The sequence below is a fragment of the Myodes glareolus genome, chromosome 22, assembly GCF_982192425.1.
Source record: "Myodes glareolus chromosome 22, mMyoGla1.1, whole genome shotgun sequence".
Taxonomy (NCBI): Eukaryota; Metazoa; Chordata; class Mammalia; order Rodentia; family Cricetidae; genus Myodes; species Myodes glareolus.
This window is the reverse complement of record NC_142047.1, coordinates 12108488-12134629: the sequence shown is the minus strand read 5'-3', so window position 1 is coordinate 12134629 and position 26142 is coordinate 12108488. Positions and strand designations below refer to the sequence as shown.

General features: G+C 48.5%; 1 pseudogene; it reads right to left on the bottom strand.

The window, feature by feature from the left end:
- Positions 1 to 2624: 2624 nt before the first annotated feature.
- Positions 2625 to 3193, bottom strand: LOC125407157 (kxDL motif-containing protein 1 pseudogene; annotated as a pseudogene).
- Positions 3194 to 26142: the final 22949 nt, after the last annotated feature.

The window sequence follows — 26142 nt, the reverse complement described above, 5'->3', positions numbered from 1 at the left end:
AGAAAGTGCCTTGCACTGTTTTGCAAGCCGGAAGTGTATCTAGGTACAGTCTTGCCCTGTACCCCAGTGTGTTGGCCCCTCCTTAAGGGCACGAATACCCTTAGCAATTGCAGCCTCTCTTCTAGCACAAGTCTTGGCTTGCTAGTGCCCCCTTTACCCCAAACTATTTGCATATTTTGTATTTCTGGCTGTTTGTTCTGCTCTTTTTCACCAAAGACCTGAATAGGAACGACTACTAATAACTATGAGACACAGTCCGTTTCAAGGCTGCCTTGAAGTCACATATAAACACACAAAAATTAGTCCAGTTAACTTCAGCTTCAGGTAAGTTCTTAGGACGTGGGCAGAAGGCAGCAGGCTATTTGCCCAAACATCACGAGAATATTCTTGGAGAGTTTTTGAGTGGGGCTTTTGCAGTCTGAATGACTGTTGGTGACGCTGTGCAGTCTGAATGACTCTTGGTGGCGCTGTGCAGCCTGAATGACTCTTGGTGGCGCTGTGCAGTCTGATTGACTCTTGGTGACGCTGTCCTCTGGGTTGCTGGGATGATTCAGTAAACTCTGCTCACAGCATTCATTCTACCACCTCTCTAGCCCAAAGCCCCAAACTCTTCCACATTCAAACAAAACAAAACAAAATCCACGTGACCTGCTTCTTCACAGCAATCCCTCACAATCTTGGCACCTACTATGTTGGAAAGTTGGCTAGTTTATGTCGACTTGACAGGAGCTGGCAGCATCAGAGAAGAGGGGACCTTTACTGAGAGAATGCCTCTGTAAGGTTTTCTGCAAGATCTCCTGAGTAAATTAGGAGTGTGGGGGGAGGAGGAAGGGTGAAAGCAGAGTGGGAAGGGGAGAGGAGGAGGGGGGAAGAGAACAAGAGGGATTGGAAAGGTCGAGTTGGGGGAAGGATAGAGAGGGAGAGCAAGGAAAGAGATCTTGATAGAAGGAGCCATTATGGGGTTAATGAGAAACCTAGAAACCCGGCATTAGGGAAATTCCCAGGAATCCAGAAGGATGAGCCTGGCTAAGAATCTAAGCAGTAGTGGAGAGGGTGCCTTAACTGGCCTTCCCCTGTGATCAGATTGAGAATTGTTTTAATCGACATCACAGAACCCTCACCCAGAAACTGATGGAAGCAGATACAGAGATCCACAGCTAAGCCCTGGGCCAGGCCCTGGAGTGCAGCTGAGGAGAGGGAGGAGGGACCATACGAACAAAGGGGTCAAGACCATGATGACAAATACCCATAACCCACTTAGAGACCAAAAACCACCACCCCACCTCTTGGGAATTGGGTTCTCTAGATTGCTTCCTGTTGTCTGTGGGTGACGGGATCTTTAGGGAGCCTGAGAAAATTGAAATAATAGTCAAGTCCTGGGAAAAACAACATTTGTTGTCCAGTTTCTGTGCAGTGGGAAAGAGAAAGGCTTATCTTCAGCCCTGGCTGGGACAGTCTGTGAGGCTGGACCAGCTCAGCCAGCAGCCTTGAAGCTGCTCTGAATGCAGACCCCCGAGCACACTGCAGCAGAGGCGTCTGAGAGGCTGCATCACCTGGGCCACCTGTTTTCACTGGAGTCTGATCCCCTTGCTCTGAAAACACACAGACTTTCAAAGGTAACACACATATCTGCATTAACACAAGTATGGACTGTGTGTTGCACACAAGCCAGCCAAAGATGGCTTTTTGTTTTATGTTTGAGCAGGTAAATAGCTGCCACCTGTCTTGTCGTTTTTCTAGGTTTCTTTCTTTCTTTCTCTCTCTCTCTCTCTCTCTCTCTCTCTTCCTTTTTTCCTTCCTCCCTCCCTCCCTCCCTCCTTCCTTCCTTCCTCTCTCTCTCTCTTTCCCTCCCTCCCTCTCTCCCTCCTTTCCTCTCTGCCTGCCTGCCGCCTTTCTTCCTTTCCTTCTTTTTTTTTTTTTTTTTGTCAGGGTTTCTTTTTGTAACAGCCCTAGCTGTCCTGGAACTAGCTCTTGAGACCAGGCTGGCCTCAAACTCACAGAGATTCACCTGCATCTGCCTCCCAAGTCCTGGGATTAAAGGTGTGCCACCACTGCCCTGCTCCTATGCACTTTTTCCCCTTTTAGTAAGTCTTTACTGGCAACTTCCCAACAGCAGATATAAACACTGATACAAAAATACTCATTCAGCTGTTTTCTAAGGTGACTGGCCAGCACCTGGAGGGGGCTGCTAGTCCTGTGAGAAACAGCGGCCCACAAAGTGAAGGCTGCCTCTCTCTTGAACCTTCTTCCTCTCCCAGAATTCAACACGGCAGGAAAAAAGTACTCCACAGAGGACAGGGAGACCAGAGTTAGTTAAGTCAGCAAGGTAGGGACAGACTCAGCCCTGTAGGCATCTTCTACCTCCAGAGGGCCCCACCATGTGGGGGACACCCAGTTTTGGTCTCTGGGGACTTGTCCAGGCTGAGCTCAAGGATACACCTGTAGCCAGCTTCACTGCCCCAGCTGGGTTCATGTAGGGGCATGGGGAAGTCCTGCTCTTAGGAGGAGGGGCAGGAATTAGGGACTCTGCCTATGACAGAATGGAGCAGCCAAGCTGACTGATTGTGACCCCAGCAGGACCAATGCTGCTCTGAGCCTTACTGGGATGGTGGGAAGGGTGGCTATTATCCATGAGCCCCTTCCCCATCATCTGTCTGACTGTGGCCATTAATGGCAAGGGAATCAGGTTGAATAAATGATAAGTCCTCAAAGCCAGGACTGAGAGATGGTGAGACAGGGCCAGGGCTGGTGTCACAGAAGCCTGTCCTCTGCTCCGAGGTGTGATGATACTGCTGTGATGACACTGGGTGGGATGGGGTCTTCCTCTTCATCCTCTAGGAATGAACCCTCCGGGATGTGACTGGAAGGCTCTGGGTGCTGCCGGGCCAGCTTCTCCTTCAGCGTCCCGATCCTTGGGAAGATGCTGTCCAGGTCTCGTTTTAAGTCCACCAAGGTGCGAGTAGGTGCTCGAAGCGCTCACTCACCCGCTGCAGCTGCACGCTGGACGGATTGTTGAAGTTCAGAAGCGTCTCACTGGTTTTCTCAAAGCGGTCCAGCATGCTCTGGACCAGGATGATGGCGTTGACATCATCAGTGACATCATCAGTGTTCACCATGCCGAGGAAGCGGCCACAGAAGACCCTCAAGGCTGTGTCTAGAGTGAGGGGTCCATCTCTTTCTCCTTCGCCTCTGAGGCCTGTACATCTGGCGGCCTGGCTGGCACTTCCGGGAGGGATCCCCTATGCACATTTTTAAAACACACTGTAACCTGTTTAGAAGGTTTCTCCATCTGAATCTGTCTTTACTGAGCACCTGCAACCTTCTCTGACCATGTGAGGCAAATCTTAAGCCACCGTGTAAACCACTGCACAGATCAATTCAGCACATGGCGCTGGTGCATGGCATTGGTGATTGGCTCCAGCCAGCAGGCAGCAGCTGGTAGCTGTGCCTCTGTATGGCGAGCACCAGTTCACCCGAGAGACTCCAGGACTGGAAAGCCACATCTGCTCCTTGTCCAGAATTTTTCTTAGCTTTCTCAGGCCTATGTTTGGATCGTTGATCCCCCATGTTAGACTCCAGATGTAAATGGATTGTTGGGGGAGGGTTGCCAGCTCATAAAAAAAATGACACCAAGACTTCTTACTAATTATGAAAGCTCAGCCTATAGCTTAGGCTTATTCCTAACTAGCTCTTATAACTTAAACTAACCCATCTATGTTAATCTACATTCTATCACGGGGTGTTACCTCTCTTCTATCTTCACCTCCTGTTTCCTCTCCACCTCCTCTGACATCTCCATGCCTAGCAAGATTCCTCTCTTCTTCTCCTTCTCCTTCTCCTTCTCCTTCTCCTTCTCCTTCTCCTTCTCCTTCTCCTTCTCCTTCTTCTTCTTCTTCTTCTTCTTCCTCCTCCTCCTCCTCCTTCTCTCTCTCTCTCTGCCCTGAAGTCCCATCTAACCTCTTCCTGCCTAGCTATTGGCCATTCAGCTCTTTATTAAACCAATCAAAGAGTGCCTTGGTAAAGACACCTCTTCACAGTGTACAAAAAGATTATTTCATAACAGTTCAGTGTCGTTCCTCAGAAGCCATTTGCCATGTTTGAGGAGAAAAAGTATTTTGCCGGGGCCAAGGGCTTTGCCAGTTCAGCTCCAGCAGCTGCCCAGTGAGCTCCAGGAATCCTTGGGTCTCTGCCTCTGAGATCGCAAGCCCAAGCCCAGGTAGTTTCTGGGGATCAAACTCTGGTCCTCATGCATTGTGCAGCAAGCACACTAGCAGCTGAGCATCCCCCAGCCTCAGCTTTTTGTGTTCTGTTGGTGAAGTGTATACCACATACACAGCTCTACTTTTATTTCTTTTTCTTTTGAACACTGGCATTTGGGGATGGAGTTGTTCCATTGCCTCCCCGGGAGAATATGTGGGAGGCTGGAGAAAGGGACACAACTTTCATCCCAGCTATCTCCCATCTAGAATGTCTAACCGGTTTAGCTCAGGGTGTGTGCGTGTGTGTGTGTGTGTGTGTGTGTGTGTGAGAGAGAGAGAGAGAGAGAGAGAGAGAGAGAGAGAGAGAGAGAGAGAGAGAGAGAGAAGTGCCGGTGAGGCTGAAGCTAGAAGGGGACCTTGGATCTCCTGGAGCTGCAGTTACAGGCTGCTTGAAGTAGGTGCTGGAAACTTGATCCCTCTAAACTCTGTAAGTTACAGTGCTTGTAACTCCATTTCTCCAAGTGCTCTCTCTTCACCTCCCAACCTTGTTTTTGAGATGGGTCTCTTACTGAACCAAGAGCTCATGGAATTGGCTCAGCTGTTTGGCTGATTCCCAGGGACCCACCTGTCTCGGCTGCCAGCACTGGGACCACAAGTTTGTGCCACATATTCTTTGGGGATTGAACTCAGGTCCGTCTGCAAGAGAGGCACTTTGGCAGCTGAGCCATTTCCTTAGGCCCAGAATGATTCTCTTGGAGACAGCATTTTGCTCTGTCTCTTGGACTAGCCTGAACTGCTTCATTCTCCAGCTTCAATCTCCCCAGGGCTGGGATGACAAGCATGAGCCTCCAGGGGGAACTTCAGAGTGGTTCTGGTGGCTTCAGTGCTAAGGAAACCCTGGACAAGGCTCACTCAGTCCCTGTGGCTTCTCCCAGCGAGCTTCTTCTCGCCCCCTACCGTAAAGGATCCTAAAGCCAGATGTGGAAACACGGGGTTCCAGGCCCCTTCAGTCCTTCTTGCCCCTTCCCAGGCTACATTCTACTGTGTTCTCTGGCCTCTGAGGTCTCAGGCAGTCCCCCATCTGCACTAGCCGAGGGACTCCTGGGAAGAGCAGGCAGCCCAGGCTGTAGACTCCAGGGCAGCGTCAGCTCTCCCGGCCCTGAGCAGTTAACCGGACATTTACTCTCGGTTAAACACCAATGGGGCGATTTCGTGCAGCTCCCAGACTTCCACAGCTGCACTGCTGGGTGGTGGCGAGTTTATTTACCTCAGCTGGGAATGTGTGGGCAAGGAGGGCGACCGGTGGAGGCTCACCCGAGGACTGGCAGGAGGGGAGGTCGGGGTCTGTGTTCAGAAGCCTTCGGAGTTCAGAAGAGGCTGTGAGTTGTCCGAACTGGAGTCACAGCCTGTGGTGAGCTTCTGCGCAGGTGGTGGGTGCCAGGCTTGGGTCCTCTGAAAGAGCAGTACGTACTCTTAATTTCTGAGCCTTCTCTCCAGCCCTAAACCTCATTTTTAACTGGGTTTCTTATTTTTCAATGTCTGGGTTTTGTTGTTTGCATGTTCTCGACAGTGTCCTCCAGCAGCTGGAGAGCTGACAAGGTCTTCTACTCTGTAACTGCCTCTTCCTCGACTCACTCTTCCCGCTGTTTCATGAGGTCGCATTTGTCAATTGTTGGTCTTACACTCTACAGAGTCAGCTGCAAAGTCCTTTCTTGGACCTCTGAGTTTGGGTTTACTCCCAACTTCCTCCTCTGTCAGTTTCAGGGTGAGAAGTCTTATGTTAAAGTTCTTAATGCACTTGGGAGTTGAGTTTTGGGCAGAGTGTGAGATTAGAATCTGGTTTTCTTCTACACTTACCCAGTTTGGCCAGCACCACTCCCCCCCTTCTTCTTCTTCTTCTTCTTCTTCTTCTTCTTCTTCTTCTTCTTCTTCTTCTTCTTCTTCTTCTTCTTCTTCTTCTTCTTCTTCTTCTTCCTTCTCCTTCTCCTTCTCCTTCTCCTTCTCCTTCTCCTTCTCCTTCTCCTTCTCCTTCTCCTTCTCCTTCTCCTTCTCCTTCTCCTTCTCCTTCCCCTTCCCCTTCCTCTTCCTCTTCCCCTTCCCCTTCCCCCCTCCTCCTCCCCCTCCTTCTTTAAATTTTGTTCAATGTGTATTTTTGCCATCTTTGTAAAAAGTCAGGTAGCAAAAATGATGGCATTATCTCAGGGTCCTCCTTTCCATTCCATTGGTCTGTGTGTCTGTTTTTGTGCCAATACCATATTGTTTTTATTATATGACTCTGTAGTATAATTTAAAATCAGGTGATTCCTCCAGCAATAGAGCCAAGATCTCTCTCTATAGCCTTGCTGGCCTGGAACTCTCCATACATACCAGACTGGCCTCAAATTCATAGAGATCCATCTGCCTCTGCCTCCTGGGTGCTAGGATTAGTAATGCACCTCCACGCCCAGCTTATCTTTGGTCTTTTGTACCTCCATATAAATTTTTGGATTTCTTCTCTTCCTCCTTCTCCTCCTCTGCAAGAGTAGCCAGTGCTCTTAACCACTGAGCTATCTCTCCAGCCCCGGTTTGTGAATTGTTTCTGAGAATTTGTACCTATGTTCCTCTGTATTTTCTTTGTTGTGGGTGCTGTATCTTCATCTGGTTTTGGTGTCAGTGCTGCACTGGCTTCATCAGAAGTGTTTGGATTCTCCCTCCTTCTGTTTCCTGGGATAGCCGAGTGTCACTGGTTTAGTCCTTTGAGGGTCTGGTTTCTACCAGGAACTCCATCTGTTCGTCAGGCTTTTCCCCACCCTGCTGGGGGCTTCTTATTACTGCTTCAATCCCATTGCTGGTAATAAGTCGAGTTAAACGACTTATTTCAGGGCTGGAGGGGTGGCTCTGTGAGTGAGAAGGCTTGCCGATCTTCTGACAAACTGCCTTTAGCCCCCAGTTCCATGCTGGGTGGCCCATGGCTGCCTCCAGAGGTTCTGACATCCTCTCTGGCCTCTGGTGGTACCTGCTCTCATATGTGTGTGTGTAAAATAAGCCTTTAAAGTAAAATAAACCTTTAAAATAATGTATTTTGTCTACGTTTAATATTAGTGTCATGTGCACTTAGGAATCTTACATTTCTTCTAACTCTTCCAGTTTGGTAAAGTACAGTTTTTTAAAGTATGCCCTCACGATTCTCTGAGAGCTCTTGGTGTCCGCTATGATATCTCCCCCTCCCCATCTCTCAGTTTCTTTACACTGGACTCCTCTTCCTGTTGGTTAATTTGGCTTACGGTTTGTCATGTGCTGCATTGATTCTTTCTTCCTCATTTTTCTGTTTTGCAACTTTAACCTCAGCCTGACTTCCACTGTTAATAGGTTTGGATACTTCTTTTCCCAGAGCTTTTAGGGACATCATTAAGTTTTTAATTTCTCAAATTTAAACAAAATTACATTTATTTATTTATTGTGTGTGCGTGTATGTGTGTGTGTATGGGGGAGAGAGAGAGGAGAGGGAGAGAATCCATGTGACAATCTGAGCACAATTTGCAGAAGCCAGTTCTCTCCTACCATGGGGGTCCCAACGGTCCAACTCAGGTCATCAAACTTGGTGGCAGGTGCCTTTACTCACTGAGCCATTTGCCCCCCACCCCCACTCAAGACAGCATGTCACTGTATAAACTTGGTTGACCTGGAGCTCACTGTATACAAGACTACCCTAGAACCCCTGGGGTTCCACCTGCCTCTGCCCCCCAAGTGCAGGAGTTAGAGGCGTGCTCATTTTTATGTAGCTGCGTAAGTGCTGTATACTTTTCTCAGCCGGGTCATACAGACTTCCACAGGCTGGGTTTCACTTCCACTCAATTCTAGGAATGTAAAATGTTTCCTTCCTGTATTCTCCAGTGACTCATCACCTCCCAGTACTGTGCCTTTCGCTTTGCAATGCTCCTGTGCTTCCTGTAGCTCCTCTAACTGTTGCAAAGCTTGTGTGTTTCCTGTAGTTCCTCTAATTGTTGCAATGCTTGTGTGTTTCCTGTAGTTCCTCTAACTGTTGCAATGCTATATGTTTCCTGTAGTTCCTCTAACTGTTGCAAAACTTGTGTGTTTCCTGTAGTTCCTCTAACTGTTGCAATGCTTGTGTGTTTCCTATAGTTCCTCTAACTGTTGCTGTCTAGTGTTACTGCAGATGATCAGAAAGTTTACAGGATGTTAGTTCAGTTTTCTCATAGTTTTTGAGGCTCATTTTGTGTGCTAATGCATGATTAATTTTGGAGAAAGCTCCACGGGCTGCTGAGAAGGGTGTGTGTTTGTATTTGTCTTGCATGTGCACTTATGAGTGTCTGCTGCACACGTGGAGGCCAGAAGAGGAACCAGATCCCATGAACTGGACTTAGAGAATTCACAAATGTGAGTCACCAAGTGGGAGCTGGGATCTGAAACCAGGTCCTCTGAGAAGCAATACTTTTGGCTACTGAGTCGTCTCTCTTTAGCCCAGTCTTAGTTTCCGAGCCATCTCAGCCCCAGGAAACTGTGTTCTGTGGGTCCAGTAGACCAGCAGCATCATTTAACTCGGTGCCTTTCTATTCTCTTGTCAGGATGACCTGTGTATTGGTGAGAGTGGGTGTCTAAGTCACCCACTATCGCTGTAGTCGATGGGTTTGCGTCTAGCAGTGTTTGTTCTGTGAAACTGGGTACACCTGTGTGGAGTGTGCATCTGTCTAGAACTGTAACCTCCCAGGTGCACTGCTTCGTTGATGAGTATGATGTGACCGTCTTTGCTTCTTCTGATTTGTTTGTTTGAAATATATTTTATCTAATATTTAGAGTAGCTATATCTGCTATTTCCCAGGTTCATTTTTTTTTTTGTAATATCCTTTTTTTCCCCCCAAGGTGATGTCTGTCTTTGGTGGTGAGTGCATTTCTTAGAGACAACAAAAAAGATCATGTTTTTTATTCCAGTTTGCTAGTCTGTGGCTTTTTATTGGTGAATTGAGACCATTAATGTTTATATTTATTATTGAAAGATGTGCATTGATTTCTATTATTTTATTGACTTCGTGATAGCTTCTGGAGCATCTTTTTAAAATTTTACTTTATTTATTTACTTTATGTGTCTGGGTGTTTGTCTGCATCTATTGTCTGTGCAGCACATGCGTGCTTGGTACCCACAGTGGCCATAACTGGTGTCAGGTCATCTGGAACTGGAGTAACAAACAGTTGTGAACTACCATGTGGGTGCTAGGAATTGAATCCTGGTGCTCTGGAAATACAGCCAATGTTCTTAACCACTGAGCCATCTCTCCAGCCCTTAGACACCATTTAATCAACTGTCTTGGTGTTGTCTTTTTGTTCTCTGTGAGCTCTTGGATGTGTTCATTCTTCTTTTTAAATTGAGCTGTAATAGTCATAAGTCTCTTTAATCTGTTTATATTATGGTAAGATGTTTTCCTCCTTAATTTTAAAACTTTTTAAAGATTTATTAATTTATTTTTCTTATATAAATGTTTTGCCTGCATGCATGTTTGTGCATCACGTGTGTGCCGGGTGGCCTCAGAAGAGGGTGTTGGATCTCCTGGAACTAAGTTATGGATGGTTTTGAGCCACCATATGGGTGTTTGGAATCAAACTTGAGTCCTTACTGCAAGAGCCATAAATGCTCTAAACTGCTGAACTCCAGCCCAGTGGTTCTCAACCTGTGGATCACGACCCCTCTGTCAAACCTCTGTCTCCAAAAATGTTTATATTACAGCCAAGCGGTGGTGGCACACACCTTTAATCCCAGCACTCAGCAATCAGAGACAGGGGGAGTTTGAAGCCAGCCCAGTCTACAGAGTGAGTTCCAGGACAGTCAGGACTGTTACATGGAGTCTCAAAAAATAAAAAAAAAAAACCCTATATTACAATTTGTAAAAATAGCAAAATAACAGTTATGAAGTAGCAACAAAAATAATTTTGTGGTTGGGGGTCATTATACCATGAGGAGCTGTATTAAAGGGTCGCAGCATTAGGAAAGTTGATAGCCGCTGCTTCAGCCCCTCCTTTGATTTTAATAGATAGTTCTATAGGGTATAATGGTGTGGGTTGACAATCGTGCTCTTCCAGACCTTGGAATACGCCCTTCCAGCACATCTGGTTTTAAATGGTTCTGTCACAAACGGCCAGCTCGTTCTGATGAGCCCCTCTTCCTAAGTGGCTTGCACTCTCTTGGGCACTCACTGCCCACTCATTCATTTGTGTCTTTATTGTTGTGACTGTGCCGTGCCATGGAGGAGTTTCTTCAGTTGTCCTGTCTGCTGATGTAGACGTCTTACACCTGGCCGGGCATCTTTTTATCTACATTTAGGAAAATTTCCTCTGTGCCTTTATTGAAAACATTTTCTGTGTCTTTGGCATGGTGTTCTTCTGTGTCCATAATTAGAAGATGTTGTTCCTTCATAGCATCCCAGAACTTTCCAATGCTCTGCTAATTTTTTTGTTTTATGTGTATGAGTGTTTTGTCTGTGTATCACCCCTAGAATTGGAGTTCCAGATGGCTGGGAACCACCATGTGGGTGCTGGGAATCTAACCTGGATTCTCTGCAAAGGTAGCCAGTGCTCTTAACACCAAGCCATCTCCAGCTCTCTGTTCTGAAGTGTAACATGAGGGCCTGCTTGTTGGGGTTTCTGTTTGCCTGGTTCCTCAGCCATTTAGTCCCAGAGAAAATCACACAGAGAGTCTACATTAGATATAAACTGATTGGTCCTTTAGCTCAGGCTTTGTATTAGCTCTTATAACTTAAATTAGCCCATTATTCTAGTATATAGCCACATGGCTCAGTACCTTTTTCAGCGGGGCAGGTCATATCCTGCTTCTTTGGTGTCTGGACAGGACTGTGGAGGGAGCTTCCTTCTTCCCAGAATACTCCTGTTCTCATTGCCCCACCTCTACTTCCTGTCTGGTTGTCCTGCCTATACTTCCTGCCTGGCTACTGGCCAATCAGCAATCATTTTAAAAACATAGTTGACAGAATACAATTGTCCCGCACCACGAAGTTTTGAAACACTTCTCATTGGCCCTGCCTTGCATCCTGACTCTCCATCTACATGGTGTTCTGTTGACTTCCAGGAAGGCCTGGGTTTGGCTTATGGGGTTTGTGTTTTCATCCCAATTCTGTCTCTTTATTGAATTCAGTTGTCGTACTTGGATTAACGCCTTATTTCACTCTGCTCTTTGTCTCCGTTCTCTTGCTTTGCGCGCAGGTTTTTGAGTTGTTTGAACATAGTTGCAATTATTCTTTTGAATTTTTTATTTGGAAATTCTTCAAATCCCTTTTGCTGAGAGCCACTTTTGTGGGATTGTGGTTTAGGGAGACACAGTCTTGGTTCTTGTTTCTGGACCAGGACTTGCTCATCAGCTGTTAGCTCGTTACTTGTATGCTTCTTGGTTGGACTGATGTTTTTCTCCTTCCTCTAAGGATCTGACACTGACCTGGTCAGCTCAGGCTCCCCTTGGGTCCACAATTTCTGCTGCTACTTTTGGAACTCCTTGCATGTCTGTGACCCTTGTCCGGGTCAGACCCAGTGGCCACCCTAGGCTTTCACTGCTCCCAAACTGGTATTCAATTCTATAAATAAAGTTTTATAATACTTTTTATTTGGTGGGGGGTTTCAAGACAGCATTCCTCTGTGTAGCTCTTGGTGTCCTGGAATTCGCCTTGTGGACCAGGCTGGACTTGAACTCACAGAGATCCACCTGCTTCTGCCTCCAGAGTACTGGGATTAAAGGTGTGTACCACCACTGACCAGCTTATAACACATTTTTATTGACACATCCTCCCACTTTGTTGTGAATAAAGTTTTATTGGCACACAGATTTATTTACATAGCTTCTCTGTCCATTTTGTGGGAGAGAGGCAGGCTTTAATAGTACAACAGAGAATGTGTGACTTCAGAGCCAGGACATTTTAAGCATTCTTCCTCAGGTTTTTTTTGAGCTCTGGTCTGTACTTTAAGTTAGTCTTAAGGTTTTAAACAAACATTTTTTGTTTTTTTGTTTGTTTTGAGACAGGGTCTCCCTTATGTAAACCTGGCTGGCCTGGAACTCAGTCTGTAGACCCACGGAGATCCAGCTGCCTCTACCTGGGATCACAGGTTTGTACCATCATGTCCAGTTCACACACAGTTTTCTAGAAACCTCAGTTTGCTCCAGGGTGAGATGTGTGAGTGGTCAGAGAAGCAAACGCAGCCCCAGCCTGTGAAGCCCTCAGCCACAGACTTCTGTTCAAAAGCTACCCTGTTGTGGAGGCTGGGGGATGGCTCGCTGGATGAAACGCTTGCCCTGCAAACACAACAACTTGGCAGCATGCACCTATAATACCTGCACTGAGAGGTGGAACCAGGTGAATGCCTGGGGTTCTCATGCCAGCCAGTCTGGTCCAACCGGTGAGCTGCAGGCCAGTGCCTGAGGCCCTCGGGCTACCATACCTACATTCCAGCGTGCACACACACACACACACACACATACACACACACACACACACACAAAACACCTACTGGTGTTTATTCTAGAAGCCCAGGTCATCTGGGCCAGGGGCCTTTCCACTCATGGGCCTGACTGCCATTGAAGGCTTCCTCTGATCCCCTGTGGGGAGTGGGTGGGGAACGGTGGGGTCACACACATGAAGTGTGTAACTGCAGGATCACAGCAGATGCGGGGAGCGATGGGGAGCAGTGGGGTCACACACATGAAGTGTGTAACTGCAGGGTCACAGCAGATGCGGGGAGCGATGGGTAACAATGGGGTCACACACATGAAGTGTGTGACTGCAGGGTCACAGCAGATGCGGGGAGCGATGGGTAGCAATGGGGTCACACACATGAAGTGTGTAACTGCAGGATCACAGCAGATGTGGGGAGCGATGGGTAACAATGGGGTCACACACATGAAGTGTGTGACTGCAGGGTCACAGCAGATGCGGGGAGCGATGGGTAGCAATGGGGTCACACACATGAAGTGTGTAACTGCAGGATCACAGCAGATGTGGGGAGCGATGGGTAGCAATGGGGTCACACACATGAAGTGTGTGACTGCAGGGTCACAGCAGACACTCCATAAATGTTCAGTCTTCCCACGCCCCTCCGAGGCGTGGTCTGCAAATATAACTAAACACCAGAAGCCAACAGGGCTTGAAAGCAGGAAGGCCCAGCAGCACGGTTTCTGGCTGGAGTGGTCCCCCTAGGAGTCACCCTGTTCCCTCTTAGGCCCTTTTCAATCCTGCCTTGGTTCCTCCCAGAACCATCTTGCGTTTCTCTTGGTCATTGTTTTTACGTCCCCCACCTCTTTCCTTCCTCCTCATCTTCCTGTGTTTAGCACCCCTCTCTCTTTATCCACTCCTCTTGCCTTCCTACTATATTTGCCTCAACTGTGAGAAGATTCTGTAGCAACTACAGTCTCTGGTCTCACGGGACTCTGAGATAAGACACTAGAAATCCGATTTGTAACAATTTGCTTCATTTGTGAGCCCTGTGGTGTCTCCCTTTCTCCCTGCTGACGCCAGCTTAGCAAGCTGGGGAGGTGGGGAGAGGGGACTGGATAATGTTGACCACTTAGTATTCAGAGCAGGTTGGGACAAAGTCCTAGAAGACAGTGGCCCTGGCTGCGAGCTTTGGGGACAGGTGCTGGCTGGAAGGTGGCCTGAGCCCATGTGGCCCAGTAGAGGAGTGTCTAAGGTAGGGGAGGCAGATGGCAGGAACTGGGAGGTCTGGACCCAGAGGGAAGCAGTTGTGGAGCCAGGGTTCACCTGGCAGGTTCAGGCCAATGGAGAACCTTAACGGTCCTTTCTGTCCCCTCCACCCGCCTGGTGCCTCCGCTGGCTGAAACCTCAAACAAGTGGGCCAGGAGCCAAATGCAGCCTGGAAATCAGTGTCCCCGGACAGGGAACCCAGTGAACCTGGCTGCAGAGCACAGAGCGACCCAGGTCCATCTTCCGTGTCCACCTTAGACTTAGACACCCTAGACAGTTTGGGGACTGAGGGCATCATTTTCCCTAAACCACGGTTGTGCAATAAATCAGCATGTGTTAATTAGATACCTACTGTGTACCATACCAGTACATGCCTACAAGATTTGACAAAGGATCTCTCTCTCTCTCTCTCTCTCTCTCTCTCTCTCTCTCTCTCTTTCCCTTCATTTTTTTTTTAAATAACAGGAGAGTGCTACTATTTTACTGTTTAGCTCAGGCTGACCTAAGAGAGCCTTTTATCAAATTTCCCATGTGCTAGGATTTGAGGCCTGCTCCACAGTGCCTGGCTTGGACATGCTTTTCTTTGGGGGTATTGGACATGCTTTTCTTTTGTGTGTGTGTGGGGGTATGCAGCAAGGTGAGAATTGGGTCACAATCCCCTTGCCTCATTCTGGCCAGTGCAACAAAACACCACCTAGAAGTGACTTTCACTTTTATCTGTTTCCTTATTTATTATGGGGTGGGGTCAGAGGGCAGCTTTCAGGAGTCGTGACTTAGTTTTTTCTTTTTCTTCCTTTTTTAGAATTTATTTTTTAAAGACTCTATGTACATTGATATTCTGCCTGTATGTGTGCCTGTGTGAGGGGCGGAGCCTATGGAACTTGAGTGACAGGCAGCTGTGAGCTGCCATATAAAATGCAGGGAACTGAACCCATGTCCTCTGGAAGAGCAGCCAGTGCTCTTAACCACTGAGCAGTCTCGACAGTCCTTAATTAGGGTTTCAATTGCTGTGATGAAACACCATGACCAAAAAGCAAGATGCGAGGAAAGGGCTTATTTGGCTTACACTTCCATATCGCTGTTCTTCATTCAACTCAAACACAGCAGGATCCTGGAGGCAGGAGCTGATGCAGAGGCCATGAAGGGGTACTGCTTACTGACTTGCTCCCCATGGCTTGCTCAGCCTGCTGTCTCATAGAACCCAGGACCATCAGCCCAGGGATGGCACCACCCCCAGTGGGCTGGGCCCTCCCCTATCAATCACTAATTAAAAGATGCTTTACAATCAGATCTTTTTTTAAAAAAATATTTATTCATTTATTATTCATTCAATATCTGCCTACATGTGTGCCTGCAGGCCAGAGAGGGCACCAGATCTCATTACAGATGGTTGTGAGCCACCATATGGTTGCTGGGAATTGAACTCAAGACCTTTGGAAGAGCAGGCAATGCTCTTAACCACTGAGCCATCTCTCCAGCCTCCTACAATCAGATCTTAAGAAGGCATTTTCTCACTGGAGGTCCCCTCTTCTCAGACAACCCCAGCTTGTGTGTCAGGCTGACATAAGACCAGCCAGCACAGGTTGCAGGGTCACACCCGGTGAACTGGAGGGTAGTGAGGAGGCTGGTGTGGTTGGAAAGCGTGATGGAGAAACTGAATGAAGGAATGAGCTTAGGAAAGCGGCCAGGCAGCAGATTGGGCAGGGCTCTGTGGCCAGGGCAAGGTCTGGACTTTTGCTGTGGGTGAAGAGCTCCAGGCCTCCCAGGCCTGTTTCTTCTGTAGAAACTGTTTTCACCCTGAGCACTGAAGGCATGGAACATCAGATGAGGTCACCAGTTTGAATTGCACGGGTCCCCTGGGTACGACCAAGTCATACAAGTCTTTAATGGGGACAGCAGCACAGTGAACCTGCAGAGAAAGGAACCCTGCCCTTCCTTTTTTGAAAACAGAGAAAGAACCAGGAACCAAGAAGTGATCTAGCAGGTCCATACTGGGCACAACCAGAGACACAAATTTGAACCATATTTTCCACTGGCAGGGGGCAGAGTTCTCTCTCAGGCACCTGAAGAAGTAGGAAAGGAATCTTCTGAACTTCGAGGAAGGGTTTACTTCTGCCATTTGACCCCAGCCGCGTGACACCTTGTGGGAAATCTGACCTCCAGAACCCTGCAATGCCTAGACAATAGTGATTCAGCTCAACTTCAAATGCCAAGTCCGTAAACCGGATGAAGGGCACAGCCTGTAATCCAGCACTCAGGATGCAAAGGCTCGCAGACAGTCTGTTCGAGGACAGCCTGGTCTGCATAGCAAGTTCCAGGGCTGCGTAGTTAGACTGTCTTAAATGGGGAAGGAGGCTGGAAAGTGGTTAAGACAAAGAAAACCGAGAGCTTTTCTAGAGGACCTGGGGTCAATTCCAAGCGTCCACATGACAGCTAACAACAGTTGTAGCTACAGTTCCAGAGGATCTGATGTTTTCTTCTGGTGTCTGAGGATACTGCATGCACGTAGCACACAGACATAAAGACAAACCAAACACCCACACACATAAAACTAAATGAATAAATCTTTAAAAAGAAAGTTTAAAACACTCTATCTGTGCGATGGCAGCAGGGGATCCGGTGATGTTGCCATCAGGTGGCCCTGGGCGGGAGTGGGGCGTTTCTGAGAAGAGGGCGTGGCTTGCGCCGGTGTTCACGAGCGCCCTCTGGCGTCGGTGAGAACACACGCCAAGGCACAGATGGCAATAGAGACCAAGATACACACGCAGAGGCAACTGCCCTGCACAGTCCAAGTAGACAATGCAGAGCTGGGGAGTGAGAGGCGTGGGGACTGTGCCAGGTGCACAGACAGGAAACGGGAGGTGGGTAAAATGTGAACTCGAACTTTCAAGGATCCCCTGAAAAAGCCGGGCTGTAGCTCTGGTGAAGAATCCTCGCCTAGTAATGGAGGATCTGGACCGCAATCAGCGCTGTGAATGAAGAAAAACAAAAAACAAAAACCGGTTTTTTTTTTCTTTTCTTTTCTTTTCTTTTCTTTTCTTTTTTTTAAATTCCAGTCTTGGAAACTTCTTTCTCCTCTGTTTTCGCCAGCTCCTTCACATCTCGCCATAGCTGTCCTAGGATGCCTTTGTACTCAGAGCTGTAGGAAAGTGGGCAAGAATTGAGTCACTGAGCCACACACTCTCATTGGAGCCTCGGTGGGTTCTGTGCAGCAGTGCAGCATCCCAACTCTTGGGTTGGTTCTTAATTTTGGCGTGTGTGTGTGTGTGTGTGTGTGTGTGTGTGTGTGTGTGTGTGTCTGCACATATACATGCAGAGGTCAGAGGAAGAGGTTGTGTGTTTTGTTCTGCCATTCTCTGAGCAACCGTCTGGGTCAGGGTCCCTCAATGAGTCTGGAGCTGGGCTGACAGATAACCAACCCTATGATCATCCCTTCTCTGTCTCTGAGAAAGGCTGGGTGACAGCGTTATGACAGACTGGGGGCTATAAACAAGAGTTCTAGTGGAGTACTAATGGGGTGTGAAGAATCCACGTTTAGGGGTGCTCAGCTCCAATGAGAAGGCCTTCAGCGCTCTGCACTGGCTGTTCCTCTGACATCCACAGCACCCCAGTGCTGCTGCTGGGCACCATTTGCTTCCTCTGAAGGTGTCTGCCACCACCCGCATCTACCAAGGAGGCAGAGCAGGAAATTCCCTGCAGTCCGGGAGCCCAGGGACAGCATCAACAATGTGGTGAGAGCCCATCTTATGTACTCTCTCTGGTGACAGCACATTGTTAGTTCCACAGGGCCCTGTGGTCCTCACCTGTTTTATGTCTATTCAAACACCATCACTTCCTATACTATATGTCTTATAAAGGAAAACATTTAGTTGGGGCTGGCTGGCAGGTCATCACAGGGGGAAGCATGGTGGCATGCGGGCAGGCATGGTGCTGGAGTGGTAGCTGAGAGTTCTACTTCTGGATCCTCAAGCAGCAAAAAAAGACTGCTACCCTGGGCCTGGCTTGAGTTTCTGAAACCTTAATCCCATCCCCAGGGACAACTTCCACCAGTAAGGGCACACCTACTCCAACGAAGCCATGCCTTTTAATAGTGTCCCTCCCTATGAGCCTAAGAAGGCCATTTTCATTCAGACCACCACACTATACATGTTTGGTACTGTCTGTCAGTCTGTCCACAGGAGTGAACCCAGGACAGATTTACTCTGCGTCCATCACAACTTTGTATGATACTAAGATTCAGGGAATATTTGATGGGGAGTGTGTCACGGACAAGAGCAGATACTCGTTTAGTCCACTTTTGTGTGTGTGGAAAAGGTCACGCACCAGGAAATGAATTGCCATAGAGTGTGTAGCAGGTGTAGTAGTGCACACTGGAACACTGAGCCAAAATGGTCCCTGGAGCCCAGCAGCTTGAGGTCAGCCCAAGTCACAGAGATCCCCAAATCAATTTTGTGTGTGGCACACGTGAGTCACACCCACCTGTGGAGTCCAGAGGACAGCCTCGGGTGTGAGTCTGTGTTTGAGGCAGGGTCTCGGGTTCACTGCTGCATACACTTCTGCACTCTCCTGGCTCCACCCCACACCTCGCCTCAGGAGCCCCGCAGGTTCAGGAGATCTGGACTCGGGTCCTCACGCTTGTGCAGCAGGCTCTTCACCCAGAGCCATCTCCCCAGCTCATTAAATAGTAACAGAGGCGGGGGAGATGACCCAGTGAGAAAGGGGCTTCCCATGCAAGCGTGAAGACCAGAGCTCAGAACCTGTGCGTCTCCATGAAGATCAAGTGTGAGCCTATAATCCCAGCTCTGGGGAGCAGACAGGAGGATCTTTGGGGCTCACTGGTCACCCAGTCTAGCCATTTAGTGGACTCCAGATCCAGTGAGAAACCCTGTTTCTAAAAAAAAGTAAAAGAAAAAGAAAAAAAAATGGAGCAATAACAGAAAAAGATGCCTGTCATGTGACCCTACCCCTAGGGAGATGTGAAGATGTGAGCGGTAGATGAGGAGCAGGTGGTGGCAGACCAAAGGACGATGTCACCAGAGTAAAAGTGGGTGGCCCAACTTGTTTCTGGAGCTCCTTCTAGGAGCAGGAATGACTCAAAAACACATTACCAAGGCACACCCAGCACGGGTGGCGGCTCAGGGAGGCTCCAGTTATCTCGGCGGGTGGGAGAGGGCCTTTTCCAGGCCGTTGGTCTGAGTCCCTCTTCGGTTCTTATAGCTTGTGCCTGCGTGGGGAGGGATGCCCTAGGGGTCTGGTCAGTTTGGGGAACTTGCTGAAGGTTGTTCCTCCCTGAACTTAAGGAGCTTCCCTGCAGGATGGGCTATTTCACCTCCCTTTAACATCCCACATCTCGGGGGGCTGGAGAGACGGCTCAGTAGTTAAGATCACCTGCCACTATTATTCCAGAGGACCTGGGTTCTGCATCCAGCACCTATATGGTGGGTAAGAAATGTCTGTAACTTCAATTTCAGGGGCACCCTATGCCCTCTTCTGGCCTCTAAGGGAATGCCATGAATATGATGCACGTATAGAATGCAAAGAATAAAAATTAATCAAAGCTTTCTAAAGAAGAAGAATACCCTGTGCCTTAATGCTCTTCCTGAAAGACAGATGATTCCCCTCGGAGCAAACACAGTGCCAGCCTCTGGGATACATGCGTGCACACACTTACTATCTTTTTAAATGTGTTCGCACAACCTGGGGGTTGGTTCATTCCATCTACCATATGGATCACCGGAATCACACTCAGGTCATCAGTCTTGGCCACATGCACCCTGACCCACTGAGCCATCTCACCAGGTGCACACGAACGTTGCTCCGACGACATCTACCAAGCTGTAATGATGGCCTCTGTCTAATCTGGAGTTTGTTTCTCCTGCCAGAAGGAGCCCCTATCTCTCTGCATCGTCCTCATCCCTTAGGACTGCTAGGGTTCCCTGAGTTGTACCCTCATCTCTGTCTCTGCAGGTTGTCTGGTCCTTGCCTTCCACGCGCCGAGGGATCACGGCCTGTGACCTTTGCCCTTGACTGCCGGAGGTTCATCCCTATCATGGATAGTGAAGTGCTTCTTCCGATTTCGTGACTGAGTAATATTCCACTGTTTGCTGGTCACTTGTGTGTATCTGCCCTCTGATGCCTTACCCTTTCTGTACAGATCTGTGAAAGACTTCCCGTCCTCTGGGTAGACACAGGCTGTGGTCAGGGGAACAGATGACATCACTGTTTGCACACCTGTGCGGTGAGCAATCTGCATGACTGTCCTTGGCAGTCTGTCCTTGGGAGCCATTGCCTGAGTTCAGGGTGCTGGAAATTTTGCAAAGATCAACCCCAGTGGGAATAGATGTCTCCTGGCTCAGGACTCCCCAGCCAAGGAATGAGCCCGGTCCTCCTACCCCTCAGAGCCTCCTGGTTCCCTTTGCACGCCCCCATCGTGGGGAACCATCTCCCAGCCCCCCTCCTCTCCCTCCAGCACAGTAACTATGTTTGTTTCCCCTTCTTATTAAATCTCCGTCCGCAAACAGCAGCCCTGCCTTTCCCCTCCCCCTTCAGAGCCGCTTGGATTCACCCGCGCTTTATTAACAGATTTTTACAAAGAGGAAAGAAAAGCAAAGAAAAACCCTCAGCTGCACCCACAGCACATGCTCCCACATTCTTCGGAGCTTTAGGCTGGAGATGCACACTGGAGCTTTAACTCTGCCCTTGGCACAGGTTGGTGTGCTGAGCCTCCCACCAATCAGAGAAGCGCTGGGGAGCTGGAGGGCAAGGCTGAGCCCCCTGGGACTGGGGAGCTGGCAGGAACAGATCCATGCTGTACCCCAGCAAGGAGCTTCTTCTAAAGCAAAACTGGAAAGTTGAGGGAGAGGAAAAAGATGGGAGATGTGGTCCGGTTGATATACCGCTTGCCCAGCATTCACCAAGTCCTGGAAAAACTGGGCATGTCAGCCCAAGCCTTCATCACAGCACTGGGGAGGCCAGGAAATCAGAAATTTGTAGTGTGATGTTTTACGCTTTGGCTTTTTGAGGGGTTCATCACCCAGCTCCCAAATAAACCACACATGGATGCTTATTTTTATTTATTAATGCCTGGCCTAAGTTTGGCTTGTTTCTAGCCCGTTTTTCTTAATTAAATTGTCCCATCTACCTTTTGTCTCTGGGCTTCTTCCTTTTCTTACTCCTGTAATCTTACTTTCACTCTGATGCTGTGGCTGGATGTGTGACCGGGTGGCCGGGTGGCTGGCCCCTAGAGTCCTCTCTCCTCCTTTTCTTGCTCCTCCTCCTCTTCTGGATTTCTCCTTCTATTTATACTCTATCCTCCAGCCCCGCCTATTTCTATTTCCTGCCTCGCTATTGGCCGTTCAGCTCTTTATTAGACCATCAGGCGTTTTAGACAAAGAACCACAGCTTCGCAGAATTAACCAAATAGAGCATAAAGAAAAATAACACACCTTGAAATACTATTCCCCAATAGGAGTTCAAGGTCAGCCTGGGTTACTTGAGACTTTACCTCAGAAAACCAAAGAAGTGACGTGAGCCATTGCGATAGCGTAGCAGATCAAGGCATTCGTGACCAAGCCTGACAGACACGCAGGATGGAAGGAGAAAACCATGTCCTGTGAGATGCTCTCTGGCTTCCACACGAGGGTCATGGCATAGGCTCGCGTGTGCACACACGCTAAACAAGCAAATACATATTAAAATAAAAAAATAAACGTGAAAGCTTTTTAAAGAAGTGGTTGGAGGTCCTGCCGCACCCTCCCTCACCACACTTGGCACAGAGGCTCGGGGCAGAGACGGCCTCCACCGTGGACTTCGTGGGACCCCCACCACACCCTGGATCTGCCGGGCCTCTCTCCCTTTTGCATGGCTGACCGGCTCATGAAAAGTTTCTAGGCTCCTGGACTCTTCCTCTTCTAGGCTACCCAGGAGACTGGAGTTCCAGGACTGCCCCAGAGGGTGGAGGGCAGGCTCTTCACTATACCCCTGGGGCAGCCCCCTCCCCAAATTTATTTGTGGTAGTCACCATGGCAACGAAGGTCTCAGATGCACTTTATTTCCTTGGGATACAGGATGGGGGAGGGGCGACCTCCCTCCCTGGTGTGCTTCCCATCTGAGGCCTGGATGCCCAGCTGGGTAGTACATTAGGATGTATGCTTACCCTCACTGGACAAAGGCAGAAAGGATCTACCTTGTGGCTTTTGCCTTTTTAAACCACCTGACTAACAAAATTCACAGCCATTCTCCGGGAGTCCCAGGTATGGACCTGGCCAGTGTTCATTGTCCTGGCCAGTATCTAATAAAGCTTGCTTCAAATTTGGCTGAAAAACTGTGGCAGTGGTCTTACTCTTGCCGGTGGCATTAACAGATAACCCCACCCACCATGGACTGGGTTAATTAAAATAATGCCATCCAGATTTGCCTACAGCCTGATCTTAGGGAGGCATTTTCTCAGCTGGGATTCCCTTCTCTCAGATGACTCTGCTGTGTCAAGCTGACATGAAATTAGCCAGCACAGTGCGTGTGGAGGTCAGAGGGCATGGCTCCATCCACATTTACCTGGGTCCCGGGTTTCAGGGATCAAACTCAGGTTTCGGGAATTGAAGTTGGCAGACTTGCTGGGCAAGTAAAAGTACTTTACTGACTGAGCCATCTTGCTGAGCCGGCGAATCACAGTCTGGATGGGAGCCTCAAGTCATGCTGCCTGTTTGTCCTCAGGATCTGGGAACCTGGTCTGTGTCACATGACCAGGCCTGCATTAGCCTGCAGGAGGACGAGGGACATGGATCAGAACCCTGCTGTAGGCCAACCCACAGCCATCAGAGTCAGGGAGAGGGAAGAGTCCTAGGTCACACGACTCTGCACATCATAGACTTTGGAGCTAATGCTCCCTATCCGGAGCCACTAGACTCCGTGTTGCTTGTCAGGCGGTGTCAAGGACAGTAGATAATTGGTTGGTCTCTGACAGGGATGGGTCGACAGGGATGGGTAACTTTCTCAAACTTTTCCCACTTTCTCTGCCCCTCAGTATGCTCCTGATCGCTCTCGCTGCTACCCTTCCTACAGCTAAACCAGCCTCCTGGCTAATGAATATTTTTTCAAGCTCCATCCTACCCAAAGGCCCTTGCACCTGCAAGTCTGAGCTATAAAACTAGACCTTAGAAACAAAACAAAACAAACAGAAATAAACCCAAAAGGCCCTCTTCAACAGATCCTGTCACTATTTCATGGGGACACCTGTTTGTTTTATCATGGTAGTGTTAGAATTGGGTCTGGGGTCCCCAGAACATGACCACATAATCCAAAGTATTTTGGCGTGCCAAAACGTTTAGCTTCTGCAGGGGGCACATAGCCAAGCCGAGCAGGCAAACCTACCCGACAAGAGTCTTAACACAGGGGGTTCTGACCTAAGCTGTCAGGGTGGCCCCACACTCTTACGTGGCTGGCTTACTCAAAGCTCTGCAGCTGATAAACAGAGTATAATTTTTGAGAACAGTACTCAACCTTGAGCACATATTTTTGATTTCAGGAAGAACTGATGGGAGGAATCTGGAGATCTCGCGAGTGGCTTCTTTGCAATTAAAAAATTGTTTATGTGCATGTCTGGCATGCATGCATGCATGTATGTATGTATGTATGTATATGTATGTATGTATGTGTGTGTATGTATGTGTGTATGTATGTGTGTGTATGTGTGTATATGTGTGTATGTATATATGTGTGTATGTATGTATGTATGTATGTATGTGTATGTGTGTATGTGTGTGTGTATGTATGTATGTGTGCTCTGGACTTACAGGCTACTGTGAGCCACTATGTGGGAGCTTGGAATTGAATATAAGTCCCCTGGAATGAGCAGCCAGTGCTCTTAATCATAGAATCATTTCTTCAACTCCTGCCATTTCTTTTTTTAAATATTTATTTATTTATTATGTATACAATAGTCTGTCTCTATGTATGCCTGAAGGCCAGAAGAGGCCACCAGACCTCATTACAGATGGTTGTGAGCCACCATGTGGTTGCTGGGAATTGAACTCAGAACCATTGGAAGAGCAGGTAATGCTCTTAACCACTGAGCCATCTCTCCAGCCCCTGCAATTTCTTTAATAGAGTGTTGTCTTATTTAACCATTTGATAGAACAAAAGACAGTACATTTTGTCAATATTTCCCACAGTGGAAAACCCTACAGTTGGGGCAGAGAAGCTGGGTTCCCCAAACGTCACTAAACACACCTGAACTCAGGAGACATAACCCAGCAGAAACAAACAAACAAACATTGCTCAGGGCAAGGAAATCTTCCTGCGCTGCGAGGCGCCCATGCTGCTCTGATGCCCTGGTGGAGAGCAGATGGCATGCGTCCCTGAGTCATTGTCCACCCTCAACCCCTGCCCCTCCACGGACAGGACATGGGCGGCAAAAGCAGGTATTAACTTTTTAAAGGGGCTGGCACCACTGTCCTTAGAAAGAATGCTCAAATTCAGACATTCCTCTTATTATCTTCTGCCGAGGGAAAAAAATTAATAACACAGCGCAGCATAAAATACTAAATTAAAGGCATTTTGGAACCAGCAATTATTTCATAAGCTTCTCCTTTATTGCCACGCTAATGTGCCTAATTGCTGTCTTAATGAGGACATTAATTTCTGGCTAATGTGATGTTATTATAGAAATTGCAGTCAATCTCTTAAAAGGGGGGAAAGTGCTAGAAATCTGTCCCGGGAGGCACGGGATCCGGTCACGCCAAGGCGGAGGTGGAGGTGGTGTGAGAACCCAGGCACGACAGACAGAAGAGGGGACCGTGCTGGGAGTGGGCAGCCAGCAACACCACTGACGGAGCCAGCTGCTGCCATGCCTGGGACCCAGAAACCAGAATGAGTAGAAGAAAGCGTGAGCGCGCCCGTGACCGCACCTTGAGCGCTGCATGAGACCGACGCACAGCCACTGCTCTGGTGGTGTGACTGCAGCATCGATTGTTGTGACGTTCGCGTCCTTCTCATCCCTTCGGTGGAGAAGGAGAGGCACAGAGAGGTCAAATCACTTACCCCAAATCACACACGGGAATGCGCGCTGGAGATGGGATTAGATCCTTAGCCCATCAGGTTTAACTACGGAGCTATGCAATCTCTCATCTGAACCTTGACGTGATGGACAATAATGACGTCAAGAGGAAGAGGGCTGAGGGCATGACTCACTGGCAGAGCATGCGTGGAATTCTGAGTTCCTTCCGCGAATGAACAAATAAGTGAATGAACAAATGAACGAGCGAATATATAAAATTCCAAAACACAGCTTGAGGCATTGCTCCGAGCTAGCGCTGCGGCGAGTGCTCCTCACACAGGTGAAGTCACAGATGACCCGAAGGGAGGACAAAAGACAGGGTTTCTCTGAACAGTCCTGGCTGTCCTGGAACTCATTTTATAGACCGGGCTGACATAAGACTCACAGAGATAGATCCATCTGCCTCTGGCTCTCAAATGCTGGGATTAAAGGTGCGCACCACCATACCCTGCCATAGTTGGGATCTTCAGAGATGGGAGCAGAAGAAACAACAACAACAACAAAATAAAAATAAAAATAAAAATAAAAAACTAATCAAATCCGAAGTTCAGATCTGCCGGGACTGAGTCAGCTGTGGTTAACAAGACCAGAAACACTGAATAAAACCTCTGTTTTACTGGGGTGCTGATGCTGGTCAGCTGGGACTGGGAAATTAGCAGTAATTAAGAAGAGACCAGTATCATTGAGGCAAAATCTATGAGAGGTGTTTCCGTGTGGTCAGCACACACACTGTGGTCCAGAGTGGGACCAAGACTGTATCTCAGGCTGGTGGCTGATGCTGGTAATGTGTGTGTCTCTCACACAGTACTGTGTTTGAAGATGAGGGGTTTGGAGGGTAACCGAGGCTCGGTTCCATGAGAGGTAATTGGTTAGGTACAGCCTTAGCAGTAGGGGAAAGTCCAGGGCTGGAGTGGTCATGGAAAAAAGCCAAGGTTTGGTCCACGTGGCAGGCTCAGGATCCAGGAGAGACCGTTGGTGAAGGTGCAGCCCTGGTGCCGTAGAGACACCAGCGTTTTGGAGATGTCAGGACCATGGCACACCCTCTCAGCACACTCGCAGGTGCAGGGTGTAGGTGGCCCGAGCCTATGAACTGCGTGTGCTGTGAATGGTGGAGCCAGGGAAGTGTCAGTGCCAAGGCCTGGGTTTCAGACGGTGGGAATGGGTCCCGGATGCCGAGCACCGAGCTCGATACAGTGCT